Genomic DNA, 20,262 nt, shown 5'->3' on the forward strand with positions numbered 1-20,262 from the left:
ACCCTAAAACACTACCCCAGCACAACACCCAAACACCACTGCACTGCCCTAAACCCTAAAACACTACCCCCGGCATGAACCCCTACACTACACAAACACCACTGCACTGCAGTAAACCCTAAAACCCTACCCCCAGCATGACCCCCTACAGTACCCAAACACCACTGCACTGCCCTAAACCCTAAAACACTACTCCCAGCATGACCCCCTACACTACACAAACACCACTGCACTTCCCTAAACCCTAAAACACTACCTGCAGCACGACCCCCTACACTACCAAAACACCACTGCATTATCCTAAAACCTTAATCTACCCCCAGCATGACCCCTACACTACGCAAACACCACTGCACTACCCTAAATCCTAAAACACTACCCCCAGCTCGACCCCTACACTACACAAACACCACTGCACTACCCCAAACCCTAAAACACTACCCCAGCAAGACCCCCTACACTTCACAAACACCACTGCCCTACCCTTAACCCTAAAATACTATCCCCAGTATGACCCCTACACTAACAAATCACCACTGCACTACCCTAAACCCTAAAATACTACCCCAGCACTAACCCCTATCCTACACAAATACCACTGCACTACCCTAAAGCCTGAAAACTACACCAATCACGACCCCCTACCCTACCCAAACACCACTGCACTACCCTAAACCTTCAAACACTACCCACAGCACTACCCCTACACTAACAAAACACCACTGCACTACCCTAAAATACTACCCAGCACGAACCCCTACACTACAGAAACACCACTGCACTACCCTAAACCCTAAAGTACTACCCCTAGCACAACCCCTACACTACCCAAACACCACTGCACTACCCTAAACCCTTAAACACTACCCCCAAAACTAGCCCAATACTACACAAATACCACTGCACAACCCTAAACCCTAAAACACTTCCCCCAGCAGTACCCCCTACACTACTCAACACCACATCACTACCCTAAACCCTAAAACACTACCCCCAGCATTACCCCCTACACTACACAAACACCACTGCACTACCCTACTGCACTACCCTAAACCCTATAACTCTACCCTCATCACAACCCCTATACTACCCAAACACTACTGAACTACCCTAAACTCTAAAAAACTACCCCCAACACACACCCATGCACTACCCAAACACCACTGTACAACACTAAACCCTAAGACACGACTCCCTACACTACACAAACACCACTGCACTACCCTAAACCCTACATCTGCCCCCAGCATGACCCACTACACAGCACAAATACCACTGCACTACCCTAAATCCTAAAACACTATCCCCAACACTACCCAAACACCACTGCACTATCCTAAGCCCTAAAACACTACCCCCAGCACGACCCCCTACACTACACAAACACCACTGAACTACCCTAAACCCTAAAACACTACCCCCAGCAGGAACCCCTACACTTCACAAACACGTCTGCACTGCCCTAAAAGACTACCCCCAGCACGACCCCCTACACTACCCAAACACCACTGCACTGCCCTAAACCCTATAACCCTACCCCCAGCACGACCCCCTACACAACCCAAACACCACTGCTCTATCCTAAACCCTAAATCTACCCACAGTACGACCCCCTACACTACACAAACACCACTGCACTACCCTAAACCGTAAAACACTACCCAAGCATGTCCCCCTACACTACACAAACACCACTGCAGTACTCTAAACCAAAAAACACTACCCCCAGCGTGACCCCCTACACTACCCAAACAGCACTGCAGTACCCTAAACCTTAAAAAACTATCCCCAGCGTGACCCCCTTACACTACACACACACCATTGCACTACCATTAACCCTATATCTACCCCAGCATGACCCCCTACACTACACAAACGTCACTGCACTACCCTAAACCCTTAAACACTTCCCCAGCACAGCCCCATACACTACCCAAACCTCACTGCACTACCCTAAACCCTAAAACACTACCCTCTACACTACCCAAACACTACTGCACTACTCTAAACCCTAAATAACTACCCCCAGCAGGACCCCTACACAACACAAACACCACTGCACTACCCTAAACCGTAAAACACTACCCAAGCACGTCCCCCTACACTACACAAACACCACTGCACTACCCTAAACCAAAAAACACTACCCCCAGCGTGACCCCCTACACTACCCAAACACCACTGCAGTACCCTAAACCTAAAAAAACTACCCCCAGCGTGACCCCCTTACACTACACACACACACCATTGCACTACCATTAACCCTATATCTACCCCAGCATGACCCCCTACACTACACAAACGTCACTGCACTACCCTAAACCCTTAACCCCTTCAGTGCCCATGACGAGCTGGACTCGTCATGGGCTGCGGTGGCGCTGTGCCCATGACGAGTCCAGCTCGTCATGAACTCCGCCCGCTAATGCAAGGCGCGGCACTGGGCGGGGAAAGGGGCGGGCATGCAAGGGGTTAAACACTTCCCCAGCACAGCCCCATACACTACCCAAACCTCACTGCACTACCCTAAACCCTAAAACACTACCCTCTACACTACCCAAACACTACTGCACTACTCTAAACCCTAAAACAGTACCCCTACACAACACAAACACCACTGCACTACCCTAAACCCTAAAACCCTACCCCCAGCACGACCCCCTACACAACCCAAACACCACTGCTCTATACTAAACGCTAAATCTACCCACAGTACGACCCCCTACACTACACAAACACCACTGCACTACCCTAAACCCTAAAACACTACCCAAGCACGTCCCCCTACACTACACAAACACCACTGCATTACCCTAAACCAAAAAACACTAACCCCAGCGTGACCCCCTACACTACCCAAACACCACTGCACTACCCTAAACCTTAAAACGCTACCCCCAGCGTGACCCCCTTACACTACACACACACCATTGCACTACCCTAAACCCTATATCTACCCCAGCATGACCCCCTACACTACCCAAACACCACTGCATTACCCTAAACCCTAAATCTACCCACAGCATGACCCCCTACACTACACAAACACCACTGCACTACCCTAAACCCTAAAACACTACCCCAAGCTTGACCCCTACACTACACATACACCACTGCACTACCCTAAACCCTAAAACACTACCCCCAGCAAGACCCCCTACACTACACAAACACCACGGCACTACCCTAAAACCTAAGACACTACCCCCTACACTATACAAACAACACTGCACTACCCTCAACCCTAAAACACTACCCACAGCACGACCCCCTACACTACACAAACGTCACTGCACTACCCTAAACCCTTAAACACTTCCCCAGCACAGCCCCCTACACTACCCAAACCTCACTGCACTACCCTAAACCCTAAAACACTACCCTCTACACTACCCAAACACTACTGCACTACCCTAAACCCTAAAACACTACCCCCAGCAGGACCCCCTACACAACACAAACACCACTGCACTACCCTAAACCCTAAAACAGTACCCCTAGCACAAACCCCTACACCACCCAAACACAACTGCACTACCCTAAATCCTAAAACACTACCCCCCAGTATGCCCACTACACTCCTCAAACACAACTGCACTACCCTAAACCCTTAAACACTATCCCCAGGACGACCTCCTACACTACCCAAACATCACTGTACTACCCAAAACCCTAAAACACTACCCCTAGCCCTACCCCCTACACTACTCCAACACCACTGCACTACCCTAAACCCTAAAACACTACCCCTAGCAAGACTCCCTACAGCACACAAACATAACAGAACTACCCTAAACCCTAAAACACTACCCCAGCACGACCCCCTACACTACCCAAACACCACTGCACTACCCTACACCCTAAAACACTATCCCAGCACAAACCCCTACACTACCCAAACATCACTGTACAACACTAAACCCTAAGACACGACTCCCTACACTACACAAACACCACTGCACTACCCTAAACCCTACATCTACCCCCAGCATGACCCACTACACTGCACAAATACCACTGCACTACCCTAAATCCTAAAACACTATCCCCAACACTACCCAAACACCACTGCACTATCCTAAGCCCTAAAACACTACCCCCAGCACGCCCCCCTACACTACACAAACACCACTGAACTACCCTAAACCCTAAACCACTACCCCCAGCAGGACCCCCTACACTACACAAACACCTCTGCACTGCCCTAAAAGACTACCCCAAGCACGACCCCCTACACTACCCAAACACCACTGCACTGCCCTAAACCCGATAACCCTACCCCCAGCACGCCCCCCTACACTACACAAACACCACTGAACTACCCTAAACCCTACATCTACCCCCAGCATGACCCACTACACTGCACAAATACCACTGCACTACCCTAAATCCTAAAACACTATCCCCAACACTACCCAAACACCACTGCACTATCCTAAGCCCTAAAACACTACCCCCAGCACGCCCCCCTACACTACACAAACACCACTGAACTACCCTAAACCCTAAAACACTACCCCCAGCAGGACCCCCTACACTACACAAACACCTCTGCACTGCCCTAAAAGACTACCCCAAGCACGACCCCCTACACAACCCAAACACCACTGCTCTATCCTAAACCCTAAATCTACCCACAGTACAACCCCCTACACTACACAAACACCACTGCACTACCCTAAACCGTAAAACACTACCCAAGCACGTCCCCCTACACTACACAAACACCACTGCACTACCCTAAGCCAAAAAACACTACCCCCAGCGTGACCCCCTACACTACCCAAACACCACTGCACTACTCTAAACCTTAAAACACTACCCCCAGCGTGACCCCCTTACACTACACACACACCATTGCACTACCCTAAACCCTATATCTACCCCAGCATGACCCCCTACACTACACAAACGTCACTGCACTACCCTAAACCCTTAAACACTTCCCCAGCACAGCCCCCTTCACTACCCAAACCTCATTGCACTACCCTAAACCCTAAAACACTACCCTCTACACTACCCAAACACTACTGCACTACTCTAAACCCTAAAACACTACCCCCAGCAGGACCCCCTACACAACCCAAACACCACTGCTCTATCCTAAACCCTAAATCTACCCACAGTATGACCCCCTACACTACACAAACACCACTGCACTACCCTAAACCCTAAAACACTACCCAAGCACGTCCCCCTACACTACACAAACACCACTGCATTACCCTAAACCAAAAAACACTACCCCCAGCGTGACCCCCTACACTACCCAAACACCACTGCACTACCCAAACCTTAAAACACTACCCCCAGCGTGACCCCCTTACACTACACACTCACCATTGCACTACCCTAAACCCTATATCTACCCCAGCATGACCTCTACACTACCCAAACACCACTGCATTACCCTAAACCCTAAATCTACCCACAGCATGACCCCCTACACTACACAAACACCACTGCACTACCCTAAACCCTAAAACACTACCCCCAGCTTGACCCCTACACTACACATACACCACTGCACTACCCTAAACCCTAAAACACTACTCCCAGCAAGACCTCCTACACTACACAAACACCACGGCACTACCCTAAAACCTAAGACACTACCCCCTACACTATACAAACAACACTGCACTACCCTAAACCCTAAAACACTACCCACAGCACGACCCCCTACACTACACAAACGTCACTGCACTACCCTAAACCCTTAAACACTTCCCCAGCACAGCCCCCTACACTACCCAAACCTCACTGCACTACCCTAAACCCTAAAACACTACCCTCTACACTACCCAAACACTACTGCACTACCCTAAACCCTAAAACACTACCCCCAGCAGGACCCCCTACACAACACAAACACCACTGCACTACCCTAAACCCTAAAACAGTACCCCTAGCACGACCCCCTACACCACCCAAACACCACTGCACTACCCTAAATCCTAAAACTCTACCCCCAGTATGCCCACTACACTCCTCAAACACAACTGCACTACCCTAAACCCTTAAACACTATCCCCAGGACGACCTCCTACACTACCCAAACATCACTGTACTACCAAAAACCCTAAAACACTACCCCCAGCCCTACCCCCTACACTACTCAAACACCACTGCACTACCCTAAACCCTAAAACACTATCCCTAGCAAGACTCCCTACAGTACACAATCATCACTGAACTACCCTAAACCCTAAAACACTACCCCAGCATGACCCCCTACACTACCCAAACACCACTGCACTACCCTACACCCTAAAACACTATCCCAGCACAAACCCCTACACTGCACAAACACCACTGCACTACTCTAAACGCTAGAACACTTCCCCCAGCACGACCCCCTTCATTACCCAAACACAACTGCACTACCCTAAACCTCTTAAACACGACCCCCTACACTACACAAACAACACTGCACTACCCTAAACCCTAAAACACTACCCCCAGCATGACCCCCTACACTCCAAAACAGTACTGCACTACCCTAAACGCTAAATCTACCCCCAGCACAACCCCCTACACTACACAAAAACCACTGCACTACCCTAAACCCTAAAACACTACCCCAGCGCAACCCCATACACTACAAAACAGCACTGCACTATCCTAAACCCTAAATCTACTCCCAGCATGACTCCCTACATTACACAAACACAACTGCACTACCCTAAACCCTAAAAACCTACCCCCAGCACAACCCCCTACACTACACAAAAACCACTGCACTACCCTACACCCTAAAACACTACCCCAGCACGACCCCTTCACTACCCAAACACAACTCCACTACCCTAGTCCCAAAAACACTATCCCCGCATGAGCCCCTACTCTACCCAAACACCACTGCACTAGCCTAATTCCTAAAACACGACCCCCTACACTACACAAACACAACTGCACTACCCTAAACCCTAAAACACTAATCCCAGCACGACCCCCTACACTACACAAACACCACTGCACTACCCTAAACCCTAAAACACTACCCCCTACACCACACAAACACCACTGTGCTACCCTAAACCCTAAAACACTACCCCCAGCACGGCTCCTACATTACACAAACACCGCTGCACTACCCTAAACCCTTAAACACTATCCCCAGCACAAACCCCTACACTACCCAAACATCACTGCACTACCCTAAGCCCTAAAACACTACCCCCAGCCCTACCCCCTACACTACCCAAATACCACTGCACTACCCTAAACCCTAAAACACTACCACCAGTACGACCCCCTACACTACACAAGCACCACTGCACTACCCTAAACCCTAAAACACTACCCCCAGCACAACACCCTACACTCCCCAAACATAACTGCACTACCCTAAACCCTAAAACACTATCACAAGCACGACTCCCTACACTACCCAAACACCACTGCACTACCCTAAACACTAAAACTACCCCGGGCACAACCCCCTACACTACACAAACACCACTGCACTACGCTAAATGCTAGAATACTACCCCCAGCACGACCCCCTACACTACACAAACACTACTGCACTGCTCTGCCCTAATCCCGTAAACATTACCCCCAGCCCTACCCCCTACACTACCCAAACATCACTGCACTACCCTAAACCCTAAACCCTAAACCCTAAAACGCTACCCCCAGCCCTACCGCCTACACTACTCAAACACCACTGCACTACCCTAAACCCTAAAACACTAACCAGCACGACCCCCTACACTACACAAGCACCACTGCACTACCCTAAACCCTAAAACACTACCCCCAGCACGACACCCATCACTACCCAAACATAACTGCACTACCCTAAACCCTAAAACACTACCACAAGCATGACTCGCTATACTACCCAAACACCACTGCACTACCCTAAACCCTAAAACACTACCCACAGCCCTACCCCCTACACTACTCACACATCACTGCCCTACCCTAAACCGTAAAACACTACCCCAGCACGACCCCCTACACTATTCAAACACCACTGCGCTACCCTACACCCTAAACCACTATCCCAGCACAAACCCCTACACTGCACAAACACCACTGCACTACCCTAAACGCTAGAACACTTCCCCAGCATGACCCCCTTCATTACCCAAACACAAATGCACTACCCTAAACCTCTTAAACACGACCCCCTACACTACAAAACAATACTGCACTACCCTAAACCCTAAATCTACCCCCAGCATGAACCCCTACACTACACAAACACCACTGCACTACCTTAAACCTAAAACACTACCCCAAGCACGACCCCCTACACTATATAAACACCACTGTACTACCCTAAACCATAAAACACTACCCCCAGCATGGCCCCCTTCACTACCCAAACACAACTGCACTACCCTAGTCCCAAAAACACTACCCCAGCACGACCCCTACACAACACAAACACCACTGCACTACCCTAAACCCTAAAACACTAACACCAGCACGACCCCCTTTACTACACAAACACCACTGCACTACCCTAAACCCTAAAACACTACCCCCTAAACAACGAAAACACCACTGTGCTGCCCTAAACCCTAAAACGCTACCCCGAGCACGACCCCCTACACTACACAAACACCACTGTACTACCCTAAACCCTAAAACACAACTCCCAGCACAACCCCCTTCACTACACAAACACCACTGCACTGCCTTAAACCCTAAAACACTACCCCAGCACGACCCCATACACCATAAAACAGCACTGCACTCCCCTAAACCCTACATCTACCCCCATTATGACCCCTACACTACACAAACACCATTGTTTTACCCTAATCCCTAAAACACAACCCCAAGCACAACCCCCTTCACTACACAAACACCACTGCACTGCCTTAAACCCTAAGACACTACCCCAGCACGACCCCATACACTATAACACAGCACTGCACTACCCTAAACCCTACATCTTCCCCCATCATGACCCCCTACACTACACAAACACCATTGTACTACCCTAAACCCTAAAACACTATCCCCTACATGACCCCCTATATTACACAAACACCACTGCACTACCCTAAACCCTAAAACACTACCCCCAGCGCGACTCCCTACACTACCCAAACATCACTGTACTACCCTAAAACACTACTCCCAGCACTAACCCCTACACTACCCAAACACCACTGCACTACCCTTTACCCTAAAACACTACCCCAGCACGACACCCTACACTACCCAAACATCACTGCACTACCCTAAACCCTAAAACACTACCACAAGCACGACTCGCTATACTACCCAAACACCACTGCACTACCCTAAACCCTTAAACACTATCCCCAGCACGACCCCCTACACTACCAAAACATCACTGCACTACCCAAAACCCTAAAACACTACCCACAGCCCTACCCCCTACACTACTCACACATCACTGCCCTACCCTAAACCGTAAAACACTACCCCAGCACAACCCCCTACACTATACAAACACCACTGCGCTACCCTACACTCTAAACCACTATCCCAGCATCAACCCCTACACTGCACAAACACCACTGCACTACCCTAAACGCTAGAACACTTCCCCCAGCATGACCCCCTTCATTACCCAAACACAAATGCACTACCCTAAACCTTTTAAACACGACCCCCTACACTACAAAACAATACTGCACTACCCTAAACCCTAAATCTACCCCCAGCATGAACCCCTACACTACACAAACACCACCGCACTACCTTAAACCTAAAACACTACCCCAAGCACGACCCCCTACACTATATAAACACCACTGTACTACCCTAAACCATAAAACACTACCCCCAGCATGGCCCCCTTCACTACCCAAACACAACTGCACTACCCTAGTCCCAAAAACACTACCCCAGCACGACCCCCTACACAACACAAACACCACTGCACTACCCTAAACCCTAAAACACTAACACCAGCACGACCCCCTATACTACACAAACACCACTGCACTACCCTAAACCCTAAAACACTACCCCCTAAACAACAGAAACACCACTGTGCTGCCCTAAACCCTAAAACGCTACCCCCAGCACGACCCCCTACACCACACAAACACCACTGTACTACCCTAAACCCTAAAACACAACCCCCAGCACAACCCCCTTCACGACACAAACACCACTGCACTGCCTTAAACCCTAAAACACTACCCCAGCACGACCCCATACACCATAAAACAGCACTGCACTCCCCTAAACCCTACATCTACCCCCAGCATGACCCCCTACACTACACAAACACCATTGTACTACCCTAAACCCTAAAACATAACCCCCAGCACAACCCCCTTCACTACACAAACACCACTGCACTGCCTTAAACCCTAAGACACTACCCCAGCATGACCCCATACACTATAACACAGCACTGCACTACCCTAAACCCTACATCTTCCCCCATTATGACCCCCTACACTACACAAACACCATTGTACTACCCTAAACCCTAAAACACTATCCCCTACATGACCCCCTATATTACACAAACACCACTGCACTACCCTAATCCCTAAAACACTACCCCCAGCGCGACTCCCTACACTACCCAAACATCACTATACTACCCTAAAACACTAGTCCCAGCACTAACCCCTACACTACCCAAACACCACTGCACTACCCTTTACCCTAAAACACTACCCCCAGCACGACACCCTACACTACCCAAACATTACTGCACTACCCTAAACCCTAAAACACTACCACCAGCACGATTCCCTACACTACCCAAACACCACTGCACTACCATAAACCCTAAAACTACACCCGGCACAACCCACTACACTACACAAACACCACTGCACTACCCTAAACCCTAAAACACTATCCCCAGCACGAACCCCTACACTACACCAACACTCCTGCACTACTCTAAGCCCTAAATCTAATACCAACTCGGCGTTTTTCACGTCTCAAGTCATACAGGGAGGGACCAGGTCACTTACATATATCAGCCGGTTTGTCCATTGCGTTTCTAACGCGGTTTCCCCACATTAACGAAAGGTGGCACAGAAGCGTGAATCAACACCGCTTTGAAGCAATTTGTTGCTTTCATTGAAAGTGAGTCTGCGAATAATACGTTGAAGCGTTTCTCTTATGTTTGCTTTGCCAAGGGTATGTAACTAAGCTTGCGTCTGTCATTTACCTTATAGACACAGTTAGATTTTTCTAATAACTCCTGCTCCAAATTGGATTTGACGGCTACTATCCAACCTACTAAGCTTTGTAGCTTACAAGTCGATTTTGATGTGAGCCATGACCAGGTCCTTAATTATGCATTCCTTAAGTAGTATCCTCTGTGGTTGATTTTATTCTTCGCAAATTTTCAATCTAACACTGAGCCTGTCACCATTACCCCCCGATTAGTGACAGGTATTAACCGGGGTGCTTGCGCTGTTAAAATTGAGTCCATATGCAGTACCCGCTTTCTTTACCATGATGAGAGCCCTATTTAGTCTAAATATGTGTTTTCTCTTGAACAAACTGCAGATCTGTTTTTGCATGAAATAATTTTTTGAGTGGTCTTTTAATTAGCTCCCCGTCAGTGACGATTTCATCCGGGTAATTGCGTTGCTAATAACTGAATCTACACGCATTACCCGCTTCCTTTACTACGACGAGAGCTCTAGTCAGTCTAAATTTGTGTTTTCTCTTGAACAAACTGCAGGTCTGTTTTTGCATGAATTAATTTTATGAGTGTTTTTTTAATTAGCCCCCGGTCAGTGACGATTTCATCCGGGTAATTACGTTGCTAATAACTGAATCTACACGCATTACCCGCTTTCTTTACTACGATGAGAGCTTAAGTTAGTTTATATATGTGGTTTCCCTTGACCAATTTGCATGTCACGCTTTTGCATTAATTTTGTAAGGGGTCATTCGTGTTTCGTAGTTCCCTGAATTGTTGGTGGAGCTTTTCTGCATTAACGGTGATGGGTTGATGATCAAACGTTATCTAATACCATCACCCTAGTTTCAATTTGTTTGAATTAATTTTTAGAAACTCCGCTGGATGAGTGCATTGGCTCTACTCTGTGTGAATATTAGGCCATCCTAGACCAACGGCTAGGTGAGTTATGGCCATTTCCATTACCACATTTTTGTAGTATTGGGACCATATGTATTTGAGTATTAAGGACCACCTTTTGACAGGCACTTTACTTGCTCCTGTAGGTTGCCATTGTCAATTCTAAGTCCTGATGAAGACCCGCTTGACGATTTAAGATCGCATATATAGGGTTGAAACGTCGACAGTACCTAGGACCAGTTCAAGACTCGGTTTCATATAGAACTTGAATTTTTCGTGGAAACTGGGTCATTGTGCTCTTTCCAATACTGGCCCTTTTTATTCTGTATATAAAAACTTTTGTATTCACTTTGTATATATTATGCACTAACTGTGTCACTTATGTCACTATGTCACTGATTCACGAATTCACTTTAATCTTTATAACTTTGGTAGCCTTGCTTTGCAAAAAAGAATGATATGGGTGTCGATATAAATGATGCAATTTATATATAAAGAATATTCTGCCACCCAACAAATCTGATTTCATCGTGATCTGTACATTGTCATTTTTTCATGTGGTCCTCTTAAAAACAACTTTTCTCATGATTAGTTCTTTTTCCCTTTTTGATTGATGTATTTAGTTTCTTTTTGATCCAATCGCAAAACAAAGCAATTGCTTGAACATACCCGACAGAACCACTGTATTTTGTATCATTTATACCCAGGTTCTGAGGGACACAGGGTCACCCCATTGTTTACGTAAACTAAATCTAATGCCAGCATGATCCCCTACATTACACAAACACCACTGCACTACCCTAAATCCTAAAGCACTACCCCAAGCACGACCCCCTACATTACACAAACGCCACTGTACTACCCTAAACCCTAAAACACAACCCCCAGCACAACCCTTTCACTACCAAAACACAACTGCACTACCCTAAACCCAAAAGCATGACCCCCTACACTACACAAACACCACTGCACTACCCTAAACCCTAAAACACTACCCCCTACACCACACAAACACCACTGTGCTACCCTAAAACACTACCCCCAGCACGACCCCCTACATTACACAAACACCGCTGCACTACCCTAAACCCTTAAACACTATCCCCAGCACAACCCCCTACACTACCCAAACATCACTGCACTACCCTAAGCCCTAAAACACTACCCCCAGCCCTACCCCCTACACTACCCAAATACCACTGCACTACCCTAAAACACTACCACCAGTACGACCACCTACACTACACAAGCACCACTGCACTACCCTAAACCCTAAAACACTACCCCCAGCATGACACCCTACACTACCCAAACATAACTGCACTACCCTAAACCCTAAAACACTATCACAAGCACGACCCCCTACACAACCCAAACACCACTGCTCTATCCTAAACCCTAAATCTACCCACAGTACGACCGCCTACACTACCCAAACACCACTGCACTACCTTAAACCCTAAAACACTACCCAAGCATGTCCCCCTATACTACACAAACACCACTGAACTACCCTAAACCATAAAACACTACCCCCAGCATGACCCGCTACACTACCCAAACACCACTGCACTACCCTAAACCTTAAAACACTACCCCCAGCGTGACCCCCTTACACTACACATACACCATTGCACTACCTTAAACCGTATATATACCCCAGCATGACCCCCTACACTACCCAAACACCACTGCATTAAACTAAACCCTAAATCTACCCACAGCATGACCCCCTACACTACACAATCACCACTGCACTACCCTAAACCCTAAAACACTACCCCCAGCTTGACCCCTACACTACACAAACACCACTGCACTACACTAAACCCTAAAACACTACCCCCAGCAAGACCACCTACACTACACAAACACCACTGCATTACCCTAAAACACTACCCCCAGTACGACCCCCTACACTACACAAACACCAAGGCACTACCCTAAAACCTAAAACACTACCCCTACACTACACAAACAACACTGCACTACCCTAAACCCTAAAACACTACCCACAGCACGACCCCCTACACTACACAAACATCACTGCACTACCCTAAACCCTTAAACACTTCCCCAGCACAGCCCCCTACACTACCCAAACCTCACTGCACTACCCTAAACCCTAAAACACTACCCTCTACACTACCCAAACACTACTGCACTACCCTAAACGCTAAAACACTACCCCCAGCAGGACCCCCTACACAACACAAATACCACTGCACTACCCTAAACCCTAAAACATTACCCCTAGCACGACCCCCTACACCACCCAAACACCACTGCACTACCCAAAACACTACCCCCAGCCCTACCCCCTACACTACTCAAACACCACTGCACTACCCTAAACCCTAAAACACTACCCCTAGCAAGACACCCTACAGTACATAAATACCACTGAACTTCCCTAAACCCTAAAACACTACCCCGAGCATGACCCCAAACAATACACAAACATCACTGCACTACCCTAAAACACTACCCCCAGCACGACCCCCTACTCTAAAAAACAGTACTGCACTACCCTAAACGCTAAATCTACCCCCAGCACAACCACCTACACTACACAAAAACCACTGCACTACCCTAAACCCTAAAACACTACCCCAGCGCAACCCCATACACTACAAAACAGCACTGCACTATCCTAAACCATAAATCTACTCCCAGCATGACTCCCTTCACTACACAAACACCAATGCATTACCCTACACCCTAAAAACCTACGCCAAGCACAACCCCCTACACTACACAAAACACCACTCTACTACCCTAAACCCTAAAACACTACCCCAGCACGACCCCCTTCACTACCCAAACACAACTCCACTACCCTAGTCCCAAAAACTCTATCCCCGCAAGACCCCCTACTCTACCCAAACACCACTGCACTAGCCTAATTCCTAAAACACGACCCCCTACACTACACAAACACAACTGCACTACCCTAAACCCTAAAACACTAACCCCAGCACGACCCCCTACACTACACAAACACCACTGCACTACCCTAAACCCTAAAACACTACCCCCTACACCACACAAACACCACTGTGCTACCCTAAACCATAAAACACTACCCCCAGCACTACCCCCTACATTACACAAACACCGCTGCACTACCCTAAACCCTTAAACACTATCCCCAGCACAACCCCCTACACTACCCAAACATCACTGCACTACCCTAAGCCCTAAAACACTACCCCCAGCCCTACCCCCTACATTACCCAAATACCACTGCACTACCCTAAAACACTACCACCAGTACGACCACCTACACTACACAAGCACCACTGCACTACCCTAAACCCTAAAACACTACCCCAGCACGACACCCTACACTACCCAAACACCACTGCACTATGCTAAACACTAAAACTACCCCGGGCACAACACCCTACACTACACAAACACCACTGCACTACCCTAAATGCTAGAACACTACCCCCAGCACGACCCCCTACACTACACAAACACTACTGCACTGCTCTGCCCTAAACCCGAAAACATTACCCCCAGCCCTTCCCCCTACACTACCCAAACATCACTGCACTACCCTAAACCCTAAAACACTACCCCCAGCCCAACCGCCTACACTACCCAAACACCACTGCACTACCCTAAACCCTAAAACACTACCACCAGCACAACCCCCTACACTACACAAGCACCACTGCACTACCCTGCACCCTAAATCACTATACCAGCACAAACCCCTACACTGCACAAACACCACTGCACTGCCCTAAACGCTAGAACACTTCCCCCAGCATGACCCCCTTCATTACCCAAACACAAATGCACTACCTTAAACCTCTTAAACACGACCCCCTACACTACAAAACAATACTGCACTACCCTAAACCCTAAATCTACCCCCAGCATGAGCCCCTACACTACACAAACACCACTGCACTACCCTAAACCCTAAAACACTACCCCCAGCATGACACCAATCACTACCCAAACATAACTGCACTACCCTAAACCCTAAAACACTACCACAAGCACGACTCCCTATACTACCCAAACACCACTGCACTACCCAAAACCCTAAAACACTACCCACAGCCCTACCCCCTACACTACTAAAACACCACTGCACTTCCCTAAACCCTAAAACACTACCCCTAGCAAGACACCCTACAGTACACACACATTACTGCACTACCCTAAACCGTAAAACACTACCCCAGCACGACCCCCTACACTATCCAAACACCACTGCGCTACCCTACACCCTAAATCACTGTCCCAGCACAAACCCCTAAACTGCACAAACACCACTGCACTACCCTAAACGCTAGAACACTTCCCCCAGCACGACCCCCTTCATTACCCAAACACAAATGCACTACCCTAAACCTCTTAAACACGACCCCCTACACTACAAAACAATACTGCACTACCCTAAACCCTAAATCTACCCCCAGCATGAACCCCTACACTACACAAACACCACTGCACTACCCTAAACCCTAAAACACTACCCCAAGCAAGAACCCCTACACTATATAAACACCACTAAACCATAAAACACTACCCCCGGCACGGCCCCCTTCACTACCCAAACACAACTGCACTACCCTAGTCCCAAAAACACTAACACCAGCACGACCCTCTATACTACACAAACACAACTGCACTACCCTAAACCCTAAATCACTGTCCCAGCACGACCCCCTACACAACACAAACACCACTGCACTACCCTAAACCCTAAAACACTAACACCAGCACGACCCCCTATACTACACAAACACAACTGCACTACCCTAAACCCTAAAACACTACCCCCTACACAACAGAAACATCACTGTGCTGCCCTATACCCTAAAACGCTACCCCCAGCACGACCCCCTACACTACACAAACACCACTGTACTACCCTAAACCCTAAAACACAACCCCCAGCACAACCCCCTTCCCTACACAAACACCACTGCACTGCCTTAAACCCTAAAACACTACCCCAGCACGACCCCATACACTATAAAACAGCACTGCAGTACCCTAAACCCTACATCTACCCCCAGCATGACCCCCTCCACTACACAAAACCATTGTACTACCCTAAACCCTGAAACACTACCCCAAGGGCGACCCCCTACACTACACAAACACCACTGTACTACCCTAAACCCTAAAACACAACCCCCAGCACAACCCCCTTCACTACACAAACACCACTGCACTGCCTTAAACCCTAAAACACTACCCCAGCACGACCCCATACACTATAAAACAAAACTGCACTACCCTAAACCATACATCTACCCCCAGCATGACCCCCCTACACTACACAAACACCATTTTACTACCCTAAACCCTAAAACACTATCCCCTACACCACATAAACACCACTGTGGTACCCTAAACCCTAAAACACTACCCCCAGCACGACCCCCTACACTACACAAACACCACTGCACTACCCTAAACCCTTAAACACTATCCCCAGCGCAACCCCCTACACTACCAAACATCACTGCACTACCCTAAAACACTAATCCCAGCACTAACCCCTACACTACCCAAACACCACTGCACTACCCTTTACCTTAAAACACTACCCCCAGCACGACACCCTACACTACCCAAACATTACTGCACTACCCTAAACCCTAAAACACTACCACCAGCACGATTTCCTACACTACCCAAACACCACTGCACTACCATAAACCCTAAAACTACCCCCGGCACAACCCACTACACTACACAAACACCACTGCACTACCCTAAACCCTAAAACAGTATCCCCAGCACGAACCCCTGCACTACACAAACACCACTGCACTACCCTAAACCCTAAAACACTACCCGCTATACTTAACAAACACCACTGCACTACCCTAAACCATAAAACACTTCCCCAGCACGACCCACTACACTACACAAACACTACTGCACTACCCTAAACCGTAAAACACTACCCCAGCACGACCCCCTATACTATCCAAACACCACTGCACTACCCTACACCCTAAATCACTATCCCAGCACAAACCCCTACACTGCACAAACACCACTGCACTACCCTAAACGCTAGAACACTTCCCCCAGCACGACCCCCTTCATTACCAAAACACAAATGCACTACCCTAAACCTCTTAAACACGACCCCCTACACTACAAAACAATACTGCACTACCCTAAACCCTAAATCAACCCCCAGCATGAACCCCTACACTACACAAACACCACTGCACTACCCTAAACCCTAAAACACTACCCCCAGCACGACACCCATCACTACCCAAACATAACTGCACTACTCTAAACCCTAAATCTAATACCAGCATGATCCCCTACATTACACAAACACCACTGCACTACCCTAAATCTTAAAGCACTACCCCAAGCACGACCCCCTGCACTACACAAACACCACTGTACTAACCTAAACCCTAAAACACAACCCCCAGCACGACCCCTTCACTACCAAAACACAACTGCACTACCCTAAACGCAAAAGCACAACCCCTACTCTACACAAACACCACTGCACTACCCTAAATCCTAAAACACTACCCCCAGCATGACCCCCTACACTACACAAAGACCACTGCACTACCCTAAACCCTAAAACACTACCCGCTATACTACACAAACACCACTGCACTACCCTAAAACATAAAACACTTCCCCAGCACGACCCCCTACACTACACAAACACCACTGCACTACCCTAAACCCTAAAACACTACCTCCAGCACGACCATCTACACTACACAAACACCACTGCACTACACTAAACCCTCAAACACTGCCCCCAGCACAACCCCCTACACTACCCAAACACCACTACACAACCCTAAACCCTAAAACACTAACCCCAGCACGACCCTCTACACTACACAAACAACACTGCACTGCCCTAAACCCTAAAACACTACACCCTACACTACACAAACACCACGGCACTACCCTCAACCCTAAAACACTACCCCCAGTACTACGCCCTACACTACCCAAACACCACTGCACTACCCTAAACCCGAAAACACTATCCCCAGCACTACTCCCTGCACTATACAAACACCACTGCACTACTCTAAAACCTAAAACACTAGCCCCAGCAGGACCCCCTACACTACACAAACACCTCTGCACTGCCCTAAAAGACTACCCCCAGAACGACCCCCTACACTACCCAAACACAACTGCACTGCCCTAAACCCTATCTCTCTTCTACCAGCACGATCACCCTACACTACCCAAACAACACTGCAGTGCCCTAAACCCTAAAACCCTACCCCCAGCACAACCCCCTACACAACCCAAACACCACTGCTCTATCCTAAACCCTAAATCTATCCACAGTACGACCCCCTACACTACACAAACACCACTGCACTACCCTAAACCCTAAAACACTACCCAAGCACGTCCCCCTTTACTACACAAACACCACTGCACTACCCTAAACCCTAAAACACTACCCCTAGCAAGACACCCTACAGTACACAAACACTACTGCACTACCCTAAACCGTAAAACACTACCACAGCACGACCCCCTACACTATCCAAACACCACTGCACTACCCTACACCCTAAATCACTATCCTAGCACAAACCCCTACACTGCACAAACACCACTGCACTACCCTAAACGGTAGAACACTTCCCCCAGCCCGACCCCCTTCATTACCCAAACACAAATGCACTACCCTAAACCTCTTAAACACGACCCCCTACACTACAAAACAATACTGCACTACCCTAAACCCTAAATCTACCCCCAGCATGAACCCCTACACTACACAAACACCACTGCACTACCCTAAACGCTAAAACACTACCCCCAGCACGACACCCATCACTACCCAACATAACTGCACTACCCTAAACCCTAAAACACTACCACAAGCATGACTCCCTATACTACCCAAACACCACTGCACTACCCTAAACCCTTAAACACAATCCCCAGCACGACCCCCTACACTACCAAAACATCACTGCACTAACCAAAACCCTAAAACACTACCCACAGCCCTACCCCCTACACTACTAAAACACCACTGCACTACCCTAAACCCTAAAACACTACCCCTATCAAGACACCCTACAGTACACAAACACTACTGCACTACCCTAAACCGTAAAACACTACCCCAGCACGACAACCCTTACACTATCCAAACACCACTGCGCTACCCTAAACCCTAAATCACTGTCCCAGCACAAACCCCTACACTGCACAAACACCACTGCACTACCCTAAACGCTAGA

This window comes from Triturus cristatus, chromosome 1_1 (genome assembly GCF_964204655.1).
Source record: "Triturus cristatus chromosome 1_1, aTriCri1.1, whole genome shotgun sequence".
Taxonomy (NCBI): Eukaryota; Metazoa; Chordata; class Amphibia; order Caudata; family Salamandridae; genus Triturus; species Triturus cristatus.